The sequence below is a fragment of the Lynx rufus genome, unplaced genomic scaffold, assembly GCF_022079265.1.
Source record: "Lynx rufus isolate CCGP_SWC_20201006 ecotype Redwood Valley unplaced genomic scaffold, mLynRuf1.p SCAF_4, whole genome shotgun sequence".
NCBI lineage: Eukaryota > Metazoa > Chordata > Mammalia > Carnivora > Felidae > Lynx > Lynx rufus.
In genome coordinates, this window is record NW_025814856.1 from 25284888 (window position 1) to 25300235 (window position 15348).

Here is a 15348-nt window from a genome sequence, read left to right on the forward strand (position 1 = left end):
AAATTGTTCTCATCTCTGTTATGGGATTGTCATTATAGTTTTTTTCTTTTCCGTTATCTTGAATTCTTTCAAGGTGGGGACTTTGTCTTCTGTGCTCATTGTTCTAGAGTTAGTACTGTCTAGGTTTTAACATGGTTTTATGTTTTCTTCTTAGATCTTGTAGATACTGATTTTGTCTATTATATTTTACTTAAATTTTATCTTTGTCTTTAGATTTTATTTTCTATATTATGTATTCCTTTTATTTGTCTATGATGAATTCTATGTATATATAATTATTTTTACCATTAAATAGTTAATTTTTTAGAAGTTTATGGAGCCATTATATTTTCTGTTATACTGACAATGTAAAAAATAGAGGAGATTTATGAATATGTTTAAGTATTTAACAACACAAGCAAGTTATATAGACTTATCTACCTCTAGTCAGTGTGGTATTTAAAGAGAAATTCTTTTCATCCTCTGAAACTCTAGTCCTATATCTCTGGCTTTTCATACATTACAATTCCGTTTCTAGATGTGTAGAATTCCTTAATCTACATGTGAATTCCCAAAACATAAACACAGTATTCTACAGATTTCAAAATGCTGTTGATTGATTTAGCCATCACTGAGCACTTCCTATGTGCCCCACACTGTTCTAACCAAAACAAAGTCCCTGACTCTACGAAGCTAACATTCTAGCCCGCATATACCATCATCCATCTTTCATTATTACCTCAGCCTATTTAGGACAAATTGGAATGTTTCTGATTTGTTGACAGGTAATCCAACATAATTCAGTTCCTCTTGTCCTATAAGTTTGCTGTGTAAAAGCAAATGCTATCATATGGCCCCAAAGTATTCTGGTTAAATTTGAGTTTTGTTCTGAATTACTAGTGCTCTACATTTGGTGAAATTTGTACATATCTCCTTTAATTTTATAAATTTAGATCATATACGTATCTTGGCCTCTTCTTTACTAACAGGTAAACTTAAAGTATTTTTCAAGGTCATCAAGGAACTGCTTAGACAGTTATTTAATGTCTAATGTTATATTAGACATTGAATGATTTTGTTTTGGTGGTTCTTTCTTTTGTTTCTTCTCTACTCTGAAACTCACTTTTCTGTCTTCCTCAATGTGACTTTTAATAGAACTTTTAAAACTTTTGTTTGCCTGACATTGTACTTTTCTAGTTCTTAACTTTTCGACAGTTTTGACATTTCTATCTTTATTTCCATTGTCTGTGCAGACTTTATCCTGTCGAGTTTCCTCCCTAATTCTCTCAAAATTCACATATTTACAGTCTTAAATTACTACTTCTAAGAGCTTTATTTCAAAATTTATGTACTTATCATGAATTTCTTAAATGTATTTTTAGTTTATTTTTTAACTTTTTAAAGTTTACACTTTAGGGGTTTTTAGTATGCTCACAAAATTTACAACTATACCACTATTTATTTCCAGAACATTTTTGTTGCTCCCCAAAGAAACTGTACCCATTTAGCAATCACTCTTCATTTCCTCCTCTTCAAGCCTCTGGCAACCATTAATCTACTTTCTGCCTCTATACATTTGCCTATCCAGGAGTTACTTCATATAAATGGAATCATATAACATGTGGAGTTTTGTGTCTGGCTTCTTTCATTCACTCTGGTGTTTTCAAGGTTCATCCATGTTGTAGCATGTATCTGTACTTTATACCTTTTATTGCCAAATAATATTCCATTGTAGGCATATACCATATTTCATTTATCACTTTTACTACATACTCAGTTGATGGATGTTTGGGTTGTTTCTACTTTTTGGCTATTATGAGTAATACTGCTGTGAACATACATGTACAAGTTTTTTTGTGGACATATGTTTTCAGCTCTCTTGGTTACATACCTAGGAATAGGATTGCTGGGTCATATCATAACTCCATATTTAATGTCTAAAGAAACCGCCAAACTGTTTTCCAAAGTGGCTATACTATTTAACATTTCTACCAGCAGTGTATGAAGGTTCGATTTCTCTACTTCCTGGTCAACACTTGTTATTGTCTTTTTTATTGTAGCCAGCTAGTATGAAGTGATACCTCACTTTGATTTTTGTTTTGCATTTCCCTAATTAATAATGTTGTAAGCATCTTTTCATGTACTTAGTGGCTATTTGTATTTTTTTTTTTTTTTCTGGAGAAATGTTCATGTCCTTTTCCCACTTAAAAATTAGGTTATTTATCTTTTTATTGTTGAGTTGTGTATTCTGGATATAATTCCCTTATCAGCTGAGTGATTTCAAAAATTTTTTTCCATTCTATGGGGCGCCTGGGTGGCGCAGTCGGTTAAGCGTCCGACTTCAGCCAGGTCACGATCTCGCGGTCCGTGAGTTCGAGCCCCGCGTCGGGCTCTGGGCTGATGGCTCAGAGCCTGGAGCCTGTTTCCCATTCTGTGTCTCCCTCTCTCTCTGCCCCTCCCCCGTTCATGCTCTGTCTCTCTCTGTCCCAAAAATAAATAAACGTTGAAAAAAAAAAAATTTAAAAAAAAAAAATTTTTTTTCCATTCTATAGATTGTTTTGATGGTGCCTTTTTTGTTATTACAGTAAAACATACATAACATAAAATTTACTATTTTTTAGTATTTTAAGGGTACAATTCACTGGTATTAAATACATTCACAGTGCTGTGGAACTATCACCTTTATTCATTTTCAGAACTTTTCCATCACCCCAGACAGAAACTCTGTACTCATTAAACAATAACTCTCCTTCTTCTTCTACCCCAGTCCCTGATAACTCCTCTATTTTTACTGTGTGGCTCTATGAATTTGCCTATTCTAAGTGCCTCATGTAAGTGGAATAACATAGTATTTGTCCTCATGGTGTCTTTTGTAGCAGAGAAGTTTTTAATTTTGATGAAGTTCAGCTTACCTTTTATTTTTCAAGTAATTTTTAATGATCTTAAAATTCTTCATTTATATGGTCACTTGTGCTTTTTATGTCATATCTCAGTTGTTATTGCCTAATCCAAGGTCATAAAGATTTATTTTAATCATTTTTGAGTACTCTCTTACTTGGTTCTTTCATCCATTTTCAAACATCAATGTAACTATCAGAGGTTTTGTGAGAAGGCTTTGTTAAATGTTCTTATTTATTTATTTATTTATTTATTTAATGTTTATTTTGAGAGAGAGAGAAAGAGAGGGAGAGAGGGAGAGAGAGAGAGAGAGAGAGAGAGAGAGAGAGAGAGAGAGAGAACACATTCAGGGGAGGGGCAGAGAGAGAGGATCCCAAACACTGATAGTGCAGATCCCAGTGCAGGCTTGATCTCACAGCCATGACATCATGACATGAGCTGAAATCAAGCGTTGAAAGCTCAACTGACTGAGCCACCCAGGTGCCGTTAAATGTTCTCTTTTAAAATTTTTAGATCAGGATAGTGGCTTTCAAATTTTAGAATCTCCTGGGATGCTTACTAAAACTACAGGTTCCTGAGAGGATATTTGTACATTCGTAGTAAACTTCTAGGAGACTTCACATCACATTGAAAAAGTGTGTAAGTAAAATAGGCCAGCATAGTGATTAAGAGCATGGATCCTGGAGCCTCACTACCTGGGTGTGAGGTAGACAAGCCTGGTTGTCACTTTTTAGCTGTATGATCTTGGGCAAGTCACTTATTCTCTAGGCATTCATTCCCTCTCTTATGGGGTCCCTTGCTCTCTCTGTTGCAAGGATTAAACAAGCAAATATCTGTGAAGTGCTTAGAGTAATTTGGCAATAGTGTTAACCCCGTAATTGTTAGATATTGTCATACCCTTTAATTTTAGTAATGTCATTTCTAGGGACTTAATCTAGAACATTATCAGCGATGTTGCAAAAAGATGTAGGTATAACAGTTTCATCACAGAGTAATTGCAAGAATTTACCATATATAGTCTAAATTAATGAAATTTATGAAATGTCATTTGCTAGTCATATTTTCAAAAATATTTAATACCATGAAAAATAATGACGTAAATGAAAAAGTCAAGTAAATATACAACTATATATAAATTATGTCTCTAAACTTCTTTGAAAATATGGGGTAGGGAAGCAGAGTGTTGGTCTTACATTGCATATAAAGAAGTATGTTAAAATGTTGACATGGGTTATTCTTGGAAGCCGGGAGGAATGATTTTAATTTTCTTCTGTACTTTATTGTACTCTCCTGACTTCAACAGTAAGTATACACAGAAAAACAAATCATTTTATTTATTTATTTGTTTATTTTTATTATTTTAGAGAGAGAGAGCACACAAGCAGGGGAGAGGGACAGGCGGAAAGAGAAAGAGAATCCCAGGCAGGCCCTACACTGAGCGCAGAGCCCAACATGGAGCTTGGTCCTACAACCCTGGGATCATGACCTGAGCCAAAATCAAGAATCAGACGCTCAACTGACTGGGCCACCCAGGTGCCCCCAAATTATTTTTTTTTAAAAGACAAAATATGGGGAAAGCTCATATAAAATAGGAAAAATGACAGGAAAATAGGAAAAGCCCAGTGTGAAATAGGCAAGTAGAATGTAAATAGGAAACCTGAGTCCTAGTACTAGTATTGTTATTAAATAGTCTCAAGCCTCGAGATGCCTGGCTAGCTCAGTAGAGCATGCAACTCTTGATCTTGGGGTCGTGAGTTCAGGCCCCACTTTGGGCTGGCAGATTACTTAAAAAAATAGTTTTCAGCCTTGAATGAATTTTCTGTCTACCTTGGGGGACAGAGTTTCCTCATCTGTGAAATGGGAAATTGAACTAAAATTAAAAAGACAGTGTGTAGACTGGTTAAGAGTTGGGAGGTTAGAGGGGGGAGTTAGGGACTGCAGTTTAAGAGATCACTGTGTGGGTTCATGCCCTGGTTCTTCTTCCTATTCACTTGGTGACTTCTGGCAAGTAATTTAACCTCTCTGTGCCTCAGATTTCTTGTTTATAATGTGGGGATAGTAATAATACCTCATAGGAGGGGTGTGATAATCAAATGAGTTAATAATACATGTAAAGGACTTAATATAGAATCTGGCACATAGGAAGGATTCAATCAATGTTACCTATTTTTACTGGTATATAAGATTCTTTCTAATGCAGTCATTTATTTCCAATAATATTGTTAGTCAAGTGAGCAATTCTTAAATTTGTCATTTGAAATTTAGCTGATTTTTTATTTAGGTATTTTGAAGTCCCTGTTTCCCTCCCCCAGCTTTACTATTATGTCTTATGTTTAGTATAGGCAGCTTCTTTGGGGCCTAAATTATCTTATTGTTGAGGGTATTTTGTAGACTTTTTCAGCAGTAAAAATCTCATTTGATTTTATAGAGGTGTTTTTTTTTTTTTTCCAATTCTTTTTGTTCTGAAACTAATGCATGTAGCTTAATATATTTGTAGTTAAATTACATAGGCTGTTAGGTTGTACCTAGTTTTCTTCAACTGATGTTTCAATTTTAAATTTAGGAACCAGCATAAAGCCCAAGAGAATGTTACAGCTCAATTAGTCCATTCTAGTAAAAGCTAACTTCGTAAGGTAAACAACTAAACTGTTGGTAGAGCATGACCTACAGTAATGACTCAGTTGGTGCATAGATGTTACTTAACTTAATCCCAGAAAAAGCATGTATCCAAATGCTTTAAGAGAGAAATCTGAGTATGTGAAAATCACTTTCCGAGTCAGCAACCATGTTAATTCATTTTGGAACTCCTAACAGACTACAGAAATAGATGACTTTCATAATATTATATCATTTTCTTTCACTGACTATATATGACATACTTAATTAAAGTGACTCAGCTATTCCATCCCTTTGGAAATTTTCATCTGTAAGCAAGTCACTGTATGGTACCTCAGTTTATGGTGGCAGTCATAATGAAGATGATTATTTATTTTTTTCCCTGCGAGGGATAAGAATGAAAGTTGTATTTCAGTACATTTATTCTTAGATCTTTAGAAGCTCTCCCCTTCTCTGCAGGGTTATAGCTGCAGTAGATAGCCCACTATAGGGGTCATTATTTCTGTGTTGGAGAACAAATTAGTTGAGTAACATTGTCAGGAAGCAAAAGGCAGGAGTTTGACTCCACAGTTATGGAATATAGTTTGTTACTTAAAAACATATTAGAGGATTCCTCTTATTATAATAACTTTTGTTTATAAAACATATTTATGTAATTCCCATGACAGGAGAAAAGTGCTGTGTCTTCTGATTTGATAGACAAAATCAGCTCAAGACAGCTTTGTGACTCACTGACAGAAGAGGGAAGAATTCTTCTTGCCTTAAGGATTGGATTTTATTTTAGGATGAGTTATTTGTCTAAGTACAGATATGAGAGAGTTCCTACCCTACATGTCAAGTCTCCTGTTCTATCTTCCCAGAGATTTGACGCAATGCCTCCTAACTCCCAAATGTATACCTTTGTATCATCTGCTACTTGGGTCATGTTAATTACATAGTGTTTATATTTCTTCCTCCATGTTTTTCTGAATGTAAGAATTTGTGAGTTTTTCCTTTAAACATTTTGAGCTAGAGTTTTAAACATTCGTTGGTTTGTTTCAGTTAAAAAAAATCATTTCTTAATATAGAAGAGACTGGTAACATGTCTGCTTCTGTGGAGGGAAATTAGGAAACTGTGGGATGTAGGGAAGACATTGTGCTTTCCACTGCATCACTCAACCTTTGGAACCCATTACATTTTTTTCCCCAAAATTTTAAACCTAATTTTATAGCATAGCATAAACACATTCACAAAGCTTTGTTTGTTTTATGGGTTTTAGCCCTTTTAAAGTTGAGACCACAAAATCTCTTAAAGTTGACTATGAATGTTTCATTGAAGACATAATGATGAATTTACAGTCTTCCTTTAAATGACCCACTTAAACTTGATTCACTGATTCACACCATAAACTTTAAAAGGTGGATTGTTGGTGTAGATTGATGGCTTAATTCTTCTAAAGTTAGCTCATAATCAACTGCTGCAAACTGGACCATATTCTCAATTTGTTTCTTTACTTCAACATCAATGTCCTTTAATTCTTCAACATTGGCTATATTGCTGTCTACTCTTCTATCTTTGAGAAGCATAATGAGGTCACTCTTCTTGTATTTCTTCTTGTGTATGATAACTGACTCTAGGATCACTCATACTGTGTCCTGGATATTGGTGAGTCTGCAGCTACATCAGCATGACCCCCTTCACAGATCTATGATAGGCAGCTACGATCTTTGTTGCTTCCTGGACACATAGAACATACATTCCATCTGCTCTTAGCCCAGGAATAAAATTTTCTCTCTTGTAGTAATCAGTGCTGGCTGTTGCTCTCTCAGCAGATGCTCCCATTCCACAGCAGTTATTCCCACAGATGAAAATAAAGGTTGATTTCCACAAAACTGTCATATTGTAATTTTCGAATATAAAGTCAAGCAGAACTCATCTTTTCCATTGTATTTATAGGCCAGACCCATACCGGCTCCCAGGGGGACCTGAGCTCTGACAATGTCATTGCCCCAGTAGCTAGCAGTTCTTGGCATACATGTGCATTGATCCTTCTTTGTCTTTAGTACAGCCTTCTCTTTGTTCTGTAAACTCTACAAATTTCTGGGATAGAAGGGCCACAAATAAAGCAAAAGCCCAGTAGGTTGAGATGAGATGATCCATGATATTTATCCAATCTCAAGTTCCGCACAACCTTCTTGACGCTTCATGAGCGATAAAAACCACGAATAATATTCTGTTAATGCTCTTGGTGAAGAGTCTGATCATTCTCTACTATTTGAGTCCCTCTTCCCTGATGAGCACTGTTATGATAGGAGGGCCCTCTTCTAATCCATGAAGGTCACATTTCTTAATTTCAAATGTAGCATCATTTGCAAAGTTACAGGATATGTCTCTAGCAAGCACTCTCCTAGCTATGATAGTCAGGAAATGGTGGGTATCTTTTTCTTAGAGCATCTTCCTCTTTTTTTTTTTTTTTTAATTTTTTTTTTCAACGTTTATTTATTTTTGGGACAGAGAGAGACAGAGCATGAACGGGGGAGGGGCAGAGAGAGAGGGAGACACAAAATCGGAAACAGGCTCCAGGCTCTGAGCCATCAGCCCAGAGCCCGACGCGGGGCTCGAACTCACGGACCGCGAGATCGTGACCTGGCCGAAGTCGGACGCTTAACCGACTGCGCCACCCAGGCGCCCCGAGAGCATCTTCCTCTTGAGTGCAGGCCCTGGTAATAGCTGCAGTGGTGGTGATGATGTCATTCTCTACACTGGGCCATAGGCCCACAAACATTTTATAAGACTGTATGATATTCATGAATGGGCTGTAATTTTCTTACCCATCCTTCCATTGTTATAGTTACCATTGTTTGGAAACTATTATAAATTTTGCTTTGCTGAATATCTTTATACGTAGATCTATCTTTATTCACGTTTTTTTTTTTTTATTACTTCTTTAGGCTGAATTTTCAGAAGTGAATCAAAAGTCACATTTTAAAAGCTCCCTTGGTATACCTTGGTAAACTGCTTTCCAGACAGTTTATTCTCCCATGATCAGCTTGTGAAAATGTTTCTTTTATGTCAGTCTTGGAAGCACGAAATATTTGTTACTTAAAATACTTCCTGCTACTTTTATTATTGACAAATTGAACCCCTTAAATTTTTATATTTCAAGGTCAATATGGGTGTGTGTGTATATTTATTCTTTTTTTTAGATTTTTAAAAATTTTTTTTTTTTTTTTGAGAGAGAGAGCGCGTGCGTGTGAGAGCGAGTTGGGGAGGGGCAGAGAGAGAGAGAGAGAGAGAGAGAGAGGGAGAGAGAGGGAGACTGAGAATCCCTACCCAGGTGTGGCACTCCAACTCAAGAACTGTGAGATCCTAACCTGAGCCGAAATCAAGAATCAGACACTTAACCAACTGAGCAACCCAGACGCTCTTTTATTGCCGATATATCTTATTTGTTCAGTAATTGATAAACATTTGGTTTGTTTCCAACTTTTGGTTATTATAAACAAGGAACTATTGCTGCTAGGAACATTTGTGTACATTTCTTTTTGTCTTTGATTTCTCTTGGGTAGATACCTGGGAGTACAGTTGCTTGAAACCCATTAAATTTCTTATCATTACTTAGTCACAAAAATGTTTCTTTAAAAGAATAGATGATAGAACTAGATTTGAGAAGGAACACAGTTCTATGATGTAATAGTTAACGTGGAATGATTAGAGTAGGCAAGTGAAAAGTTCTAACACATGTAGTATGACTAATAATGGAAACCACTTCAGGATTTATTGGTAGATGAGCAACTACCAGAACCTAAAACCAAGTGAAGGCAATTAAAATTAATGGGTATCTAAAAAAACATTGAAAACTTTGGTTCCATGAAAAATGAGAAAAATGGAAATGGGACTTCATTTGCATTTATTTTGACAGAAAAGTGAAAATATGTAACACATAAAATGTCCTTCTTAACATAAAAGAAGGCCATCAAGACTTTTGTAGATAAACAGGCCAAAGATATAAGCAGTCAGTTCATTCAAGATCAATGTATACAGCAAGTAAACATTCCTTCTTGCTAGTGATCACAGAAATAAATATTTAACAAGTTGGCTATATTAAATTAGCAAAATTGATAGCACTGGATAGAAAGATTGTGTTAGTGATGTTGCTTTGTATGTTGATCTAGTTCATGTGCAAAGCAGTGTGGCAAAGCCTATTCAGATCCTTGGAATAATAGATTCGGAAGTAACTTTTATTTTAGCTTTCTTGAATGTAATTTAAAAAATTTTAATAGTAAATTATTAAGGGAGGGAATACATCAGAAGATAAGAAAACAGTACAGATTTTCCCCATGTGCTGAAGGTGAGTCTGGTTGTGCTATCCTCTCCACTCTGTCTCTGTGACTCATTCAAACTCTGGAGGCACTAACTCAACGCAGCTTTTTTTCTTTCCAGCCAGAGAACACATGTTTGTTCTTCTGTAGCCTGAATCCTGCTTTTACAGCTTTGGCTAAATCCTGGATCCAGTTGTTCTTTAATCCAATGACTCACACCTTAGGAGTTACCCATCCCACTCCACGAAAATGCTTTTAACTTCCTCATTTGGAATAAATAATTCTGTCATATTCTGTCTACAATTTATATCAGTAAATTTGCTTTAGACACTCACAGGAAAATATGCTTCCTATTGATTTTTTTTTAAAGTTCTTTGTGGAGTTCTTCTGTATGGGTGGGACCAAACACTTGTGTCACTCCCAGTTAGTACACTTACAGTACAGTCATCCAACAGTAAGTGATTTTTTAGTTTGACAAATTGTCTGCCAAAAAGTGATAAAGTAGAACATTCATTGAATCAAGAAATGGAACTTGATCCTTGCTTTATTTTCCCCCTGCGCCTTTCAAGTTATCTTTTTTCTTCTAACTTCAGAAATTCTTTACGTTTCTGATAAATTTTTATTGGATTGATATTTCCCCCTAATTACTAACATTACGGATTTTTCCATTATCATACTTGTTATACAAGGCTGTAAGATTTTAATTGTTAGTTGAGCTTATGTGAAGTCATAGGTAATATGTAACAAGAAGTTAGGAATGATAGAAGGCAAAAAAATTCTTATTCATTTTATTATGCTTGCCAGCAACTTTTGGTTTATTAAGAATTATATTATCAATTTCCTTTACATAGAGCAACCATAAATACTCTTCTACTAAAACTGTAAATAATCTTTTCCTATAGGTAGTAGTGTAACTGTATCTGGTCCCTTTAGGTATTTCTACTCAAATTGGCTTAACTACTTAAGGATCTCAGGAAGGGATGGCACTGTAGGTCCTATTAGTTTTTGATTAATTAATGCAACAGAATCGGAAAGTCCAGTCAGTTAGGTGACTTGACTTATCTTGAGCTCTGATTTCTGCCAGCTTATTCAGATCACTTACGGTGTCTCTTTTTTACACTGGGAGAGGTATTGTTAGCCCTTGGCCATTTCCCTGGCATCTTGGATGTTTCTTTTCCTGATTTTCATATACCTGACTATCCTATCTGGTGTTCCTTCAAGCATTTTCTCCATTAATTTCTTCTTAAATGCTAGTGTTTCTAATTTTTTTTTTCAACGTTTTTTATTTATTTTTGGGACAGAGAGAGACAGAGCATGAACGGGGGAGGGGCAGAGAGAGAGGGAGACACAGAATCGGAAACAGGCTCCAGGCTCCGAGCCATCAGCCCAGAGCCCGACGCGGGGCTCGAACTCACGGACCGCGAGATCGTGACCTGGCTGAAGTCGGACACTTAACCGACTGCGCCACCCAGGCGCCCCAATGCTAGTGTTTCTAAAAGTTCAGTCATTGTTTTCCCTGTGATTGTTACTTTTGGATAATTTCATACATCACAATATTAGTAACCACTCAAATGCTGATACCTTTCAGATATCTTGAACCCTAAGTTCCAAGTTTTCTGTCCTCTCCTGCTGACATTTACTCACTTGGATGTCCTATAGAGACTCCAAAAGCAATATACTCCAAACTGAAATGAATCATTCACTCACCACCCCCCTCCAATATTTCCAAATATAGATAATGGCATTATCATACAGTAGCCCACGCTAGAAACTGCTTTCTTCAACACTGAACACATAGGATCAATCACTAAACCCCTTTCACTACTAAGATCCTAGTTTAGAATCTTATTATTTCTTTATTTTAGTACCCTCATAACTGGTCTTTCTGCCTTCAATCTAGTATGCCTCAAACAATGTCAGTTTGATCTCAGTACTTTCCTGCCTAAACCCTGTAGTGGCAAGTGCCCTGTCATCTATATGATAAAGGTTGTACTGCTTGATATGTCTTAAAAGGCTTGGTGACTTCTTACTTCTTGAGCCTCAGTGCTATACTTCACATGCCAGACCTTCTCCTCAGTCTCCCCCTACTGCCGCCCCCCATGTTGTTTCTTACCTCTGTTTGCTCATTCTGTTTAAATCCCTTCTCCACTCATCTTGACTCTTACTCAGCCTTCATGATTCAGCATAGACAGTTCCTTTAAGAAGTCATTTTTGAATCTTCAGGGTGCCCTTCTAAGTGCCCTTCTTCTCTACTGGATTATTCTTATTCGTATATAAAAATGTTTTTTCTTTTAAAAAAACTATCTTGACTTCACTTTCCCTTCCAGCTATTGCTCATCTTTTTTAATAGAAAATTTTTTTATTGAGGTATAATTGATATACAACATTATATGAATTTGATATATAATGTTGGTATACAACATTATATGAGTTTCAGGTATACAACATAATGATCCACTATTTGTATATATTGTAAGATGATCATCATAAGTCTAGTTAACATCCATCACCATACATAGTTACAGAATTTTTTTCTTCTGTTGAGAACTTTTAAGGTCTACTCTTATAGCAACTTTCATATATGCAGTACAGTAATATAAACTATAGTCACCATGCTATACATTACATCCCTGTACTATAACTAGAATTTTGTACCTTTTGACACCCTTCACCCATTTCTTCTTACCCTCACCCCCTGCCTTTAGCAACTACCAGTCTGTTCTCTGTATTTATGAGCTTGTTTTTTTGTTTATTTTTAGATCCCACATGTAAGTGAAATCATACAGTATTTGCCTTTCTCTCTCTCAATTTCAGTTAGCATAATGCCCTCAAGGTCAATCTATGTTGTCACAAATGGCAAGATTTCATTTTTTTAATGGCTAAATAATATTCCATGGTGTGTGTGTGTGTGTGTGTGTGTGTATTTATCCGTTCATCCATCAGTGAACACTTAGGTTGTCTCCATACCTTGGCTATTGTAAATAATGCTGCAGTAAACATGAGGGTGCATATATCTTCTTGAGTTAATGTTTTCATTTTCCTCAGGTAAATACTCAGAAGTGGAATTGCTAGATCTTATGATAGTTGTATTTTTTTTAACCTCCGTACCATTTTATGTAGTGGCTGAACCCATTCACATTCCCACCAACAGTGTACAAAGAGTCTGTTTACTTGACATCGTTGCCAACACTTGTTATTTCTTATATTTTTGGTAATAGTCATTCCACTAGGTGTGAGGTGATATCTCATTGTGGTTTTGATTTATATTTCCTTCATGATTAATGATGTTGAACATTTTCTCATGTACCTGTTAGACATCTGTATGTCTTCTTTGGAAAAGTGTCTATTGTGATCCTCTGCCCATTTTTAAATCAGATTGGTTTTTTGTTTTTGTTTTTGTCTTGTGTTGGATGAGTTCTTTATGTATTTTGGATATTTACCCCTTAATAGATTAATGATTTGCAGGTGTTTTCTCTCATTCAGTAGGTTGGTTTTCTTGGCTGTGCATGCACATTTCTTTGCTTCCCTTTAGAGCAAAACTTCTTAAAAGATTTGTCTGTAGGTGTGGTTTCTCATTCCTCTTCATTCATTTTCTCTTGAATCATTCCAGTCAAGCTTTCATTTGCTGCTATATCTATACAGTTCTTGTCAAGGCCATCAGTGGCTTCCAAGTTGCTTTTCCAGTGGTCAATTTTTGTTTTTTATCTTACTTGATTTTTCAGCATCATTTGACGTAGTTGATTTCTCCCATATTCTTGGAAAACATCATTCCCGTAACTTTTGGGACATGTCACTTTCCCTTGGTTCTTCTCATACTTCACTGGCCACATTTTAAATTTCTTTTGCTTGGTCTTTTTCTCCCTGACCTGTAAATTTTGGACTGCTCCAAGGCTCTGTCCTTGGTCTTCCTGTCTGTCTGTACTTGCTGTCTTGGTGATTTCATCCCATCTCTTGACCTCACATTCTTTGTATGTGGTTGGTGACAACCAAATTTTTATGTCAAGCCCAGACTTCTTTCCTGAACTCTGAGTTCTTATCCAACTGCTTTTTTGACATTTCCACATGATGTCTAACAGCTCCCTCAAATTTAATATGTCCAAAGCCAAACTGCTAACCCCTCCCTCAACCTCAATAAAAGATTAAAAAAAAAACCAAAAACAAAACCTTACCTCCTTTAACCCTCCCAGCTCACACAGACGCAACTACATCCTTCTAAATTGCTTAGGTTAAAAACTTTGGTATTGTTCTTGACTCCTTTCTTTCATGTTGATTCATACAGATTCATGCATCCAATCTGTCAGGAAATCTTGTGTTGTATAAATTACATTTCCTGTGTGTGCTGTGTTGTGTAAAGGTTAATCTTATGCTTTTTCAGTTTTACAACTGTTTTAAGGGCAAGAATCCTGAAGACCGTAGTTATACCAAATCTCTTAGTTTGAATTACCTCAGGTAAAGAATTCTGGTGGGTTGTTGAAGCTATTCTGTTCAGAATTGAATCTTGTAATCTGAAAGAACAAAAAGGAAGTGAGCTGTGAAAACTCTTAAGTACAGTTCAAAAGTCAGTGATTTTACATCTGAAGTCTGTTGTTCACATGTACAAGATGATGACTAGCCCTTTTGAATTTATTGGACTTCTTTCCTCTTTGATTTCCCTTGATGTTTACCTCTTTTTTTCCTAGCAGATTCTGCTTTTGTATGTCATGCAGTTGAGTGTGTATCCCTCTTTTGCTTTTTTTTTCTTTTTTTGTCTCTTTTTTAAAAATTTTTTTTTTTAACATTTATTTATTTTTGAGACAGAGAGAGACAGAGCATGAATGGGGGAGGGTCAGAGGGAGGGAGACACAGAATCTGAAACAGGCTCCAGGCTCTGAGCTGTCAGCACAGAGCCTGACGCGGGGCTCGAACTCACGGACCGCGAGATCATGACCTGAGCTGAAGTCGGCCGCTTAACCAACTGAGCCACCCAGGTGCCCCTTTTGCTTTTTTTTCTTTTTATCTTCCTTTCGCTCTCTTCCTCTAAATTTTTAAAAAATATTTACTTATTTTGAGAGAGAGAGAGAGACAAAGAGACAGAGTGTGAGCAGGGGAGAGGCAGAGAAAGGGGAGAGGCAGAGCCCAATGTGGGTCTCGAACCCATGAACCATGAGATCATGACCTGAGCCGAAGTCGGACCTTAACCAACTGAGCCGTCCAGGTGCCCCTTGCTCTCTTCCTCTAAATGACCAGAATGTGGAATTGAAAATTTGCTAGGCTTATTGAATAAAATATTCTCTTTTAATTTTAAAGTATTTAAGATTTCTTTTTTTAAAAAATGTTTATTTTTGAGAGAGAGCATGCTAGTGTGAGCACAGAGAGAGAGACAGACCCAAGTAGGCTCCATACTTGTCAGCACAGAGCCCAATGTGCACGGCCCCATCCCACGTCCATGAGATCATGACCTGAGCCGAAATCAAGAGTTGGTTGCTTAACCAACCGAGCCACCCAGGCACCCCGATTTAAGATATTTTTTGGTGGAGATAAGCACGGTGAACATTTTGTATACATTCTTTCAGA

General features: G+C 36.3%; 1 protein-coding gene and 1 pseudogene across 24 annotated transcripts in view; one reads left to right on the forward strand and one right to left on the reverse strand.

Annotated features, from left to right (window-relative positions):
* The window catches only part of SLMAP (sarcolemma associated protein), a 151201-nt gene that overhangs the window by 33738 nt on the left and 102115 nt on the right, over positions 1–15348 (forward strand). The gene's annotated exons all lie outside the window — the stretch shown is intronic.
* On the reverse strand, positions 6839–7633 carry LOC124524998 (pyruvate dehydrogenase E1 component subunit alpha, somatic form, mitochondrial-like; annotated as a pseudogene).